Here is a 2,977-nt window from a genome sequence, read left to right as displayed (position 1 = left end):
ATCTTGAGAAGCCGTAAAACATAGGCACAGAAAACTCAACAAGCAGATCTCCTTTTTTAAAAATAAAATATTTTTTATTGAGCTTTTTACATTTCATACAGTTCCTTCGCAAGTCCAGACCCCCCTCCCCATCCATGCCTTGTCCTATCCCCCCACCAAACCCTATGCACTCTGTCATACATGTTGAGTGTTATTCATTCAGGTGTTTGTACTCAAATGCCATCTGTGTAAATGTGTCCATTAGAGTCTAGTCAGCCCATCCAGTGGTCATATGTAAGTCATACTTTCCCTCAGCCATAAGCAATCTGTATCAAATAGTTCTCAATCTAATGCTGACCCCCCAACTATTTCTCACCTCCCCTTTGGTGCCTTGTTAATTGAGCCGACCTGGGTCCCACACTCAAGGCTACTGCAGCCACAGACTCACATCAGAAAGCCTCCAGTTGCTTGGAGACCTCCACCTCCCTGTGTTCATGACCCAGCCCTGGTTTTACAATCTTTCGCCTCCTCTTCCACAATGGTCCCTGAGAGGTGGGTGGGTGAGGACATGCAAGAGACCATGTGTGTGGGGAGGGAGGGATGTCAGGAGAGGAAAGACGGCAGAGGTATTGAGGGGAGAGTGGGGGATAATGGGGGCACTGTGAATTGGGAGGGAGGGAGGAGGGAAGCTGGATGGGAGTTAAAAAGGGTGTAGATGAGTTAATCTCAGGGGACCAGGAAATCTAGAGGGAAAAGTGACGCTCTAAAAACCCTATGAGAAATGCACATAGAGTGTCTGAATATTAATACACATGTACACCTGGGTGCGGCTTGGCAGGGAACATAGTGTCAGATAGAAGAGTGCTGCCTCCCACACAGCACTCATCAAAGAAGCTTTTTTTTTTTTTTTTTTTGCACAACAGATAGAGGCTAGTGTAGAGTTGCACATCTGATCAAGCACGAGAACATAGGCCTGGGAGATGCCCAGTGTTAGGTGACACATCTGTAGGCGAATCTACAGCTAAGGCTCATGGAACATAGCAGAATAAGGGATAGAGAGAGAGGGCTAATGCACACCTCAACACTCACCAGTGAGGTTTCTAAGTACATGAGAGTGCAATGCACACAGACAGCCACAATTGGCCACGTTTTGGAGAACAAGCAGATCTTCTTGAAGGGGGAGACTGTAGATAGGCTGATTAGATCTCAGTGAACGAACGTGAACTGAGAGATACCTGGGGACAGTAACTTGACAAGATCGAAACTAAAACAAATTATAGAAGGTATAAAATCCAGTGGAGGGGGTTATGGGAGGATACCAATATGGAAGGGAGTAGAAAAATGAGATGTTTTGTATGAAATACACAAATATTCAATTAAAATTTGTAAAAAATATTACAAACTATACATGGTATTTTATATATGTGATGAAAATCTTTGCTTAATGTTCCAAATTCCAATTCTCTTAGCACAGAATATCATAGACAGGTTAAGAAACCAGATATATGTATTACTAAATACTTAAACATATTTTGGAAGATTTACAGCCCAGTTTTTCTGGTTTTTGCTAGTATGCAATTTTCCAAACTAACTTATGCAAAAGCACTAGGCAACTTTGTACATTAAACTTGGAAAATCTACATGTCATTTATTTCCTTAGTATGTCCACTGAGATAAATATTTGAAAAACAAAGACTGAAATTTGCACAACCAGTTCATTAGTTTACTGGAGATCCTTTCCACTTTCTTTGATCAGCACACATTCAGAGAGAGAGAGAGAGAGAGAGAGAGAGAGAGAGAGATTGAGAGAGTTATGCATTATTGATGCTTCAACCACTTTGTGTGGTGGTAGGAGTTCAATTGTTTCCACTCATTCTTGTTTTGTGACAATTGTGTTCAAGGCTTCCCATTTTCCCAAGTACTACTTTAGGTATAGCACACAAATTTTGATGTGGAGAGCTTTCATTGCTATTAAATTCTAAGTGTTGTGCAATGTTCCCAGCTTCTTGATATGTAACTCAAAATTCAGTTGCAAAAAGAAACCATTTTCAAATAACTGTTATAAATAACAGAAATAATGCTATTGCCATAACACCTCAAGTATATTGAGTTTAAATAAGGTTTTGGATGTTGTCTGCAATCCCAAACACTAATCCACCTAGGAGCTTTATGGAACAATGAACTCTAACTTTAAAAACAAGTCTCTGTAAAAATTATTTCTTAGACTAAATGAACATTTTAAAGTTGATATCTGCCTGTATTGGTAATAACTATTTTTATTGGGCAGAACTGTAGCATACTGAAACTCTAAGAAAATTCAGGATGCTGATATAGGTCCTTTCTATAAATATTTTATTTATATAGCTATATGGAGATATCTGAACAGAAAATATGTTCCCAAACTCCCATGGCTTCCTAAGCAAAATTTTCTACTTGATTCTGTTCCCAGGCTCTTGACTTGCTAAGCCAATATCATACTTACTAAACTTAAATGGGCAATAATTTTAAATCAATAGACCTTAAGCCTCCCAGCCATTTTATTTCAGTTTGAAAGACCAGTAAGAGGCAGGAGGGAGATGTTTTTGAGCAGATAACTTTTTTCCCAGGACAGGTATATCCTGTTGTCAGGACACTTCCTCTTTAGGGAATAGAATAGAGCAGGTGGAAGGTCACTTATAGGACTTGAAATACTACTTGGAGATGTTAACCGCTCTTAGAGTTCTCCTTGTTAAGAGATCTATAAACTCAAAATTGTCCATTCAATTCCATAATTTACTAAAGCAGATGACAATATCATTGAATCTTCCAAACCAATCGTTTCACACTGAGAGCCTCTACTAGCTTTATACTCTCGAGGAAAGGTCGGGAAAATATTTAATGCTCTTTCATTGTAGGAGTACATGAGCACAACCAGAAGTTATTATCAGCTAACAACTGATTAACTAGCACTCCATCAGAACCGAGACTTCAGAACATAGTCTTATATTCTTGAAAATCA

Source organism: Nannospalax galili, unplaced genomic scaffold, assembly GCF_000622305.1.
Source record: "Nannospalax galili isolate Female #2095 unplaced genomic scaffold, S.galili_v1.0 scaffold716, whole genome shotgun sequence".
In the NCBI taxonomy this organism is placed as follows: domain Eukaryota; kingdom Metazoa; phylum Chordata; class Mammalia; order Rodentia; family Spalacidae; genus Nannospalax; species Nannospalax galili.
The sequence above is the reverse complement of the archived record's forward strand: the minus strand, read 5'-3'. Positions refer to the sequence as shown.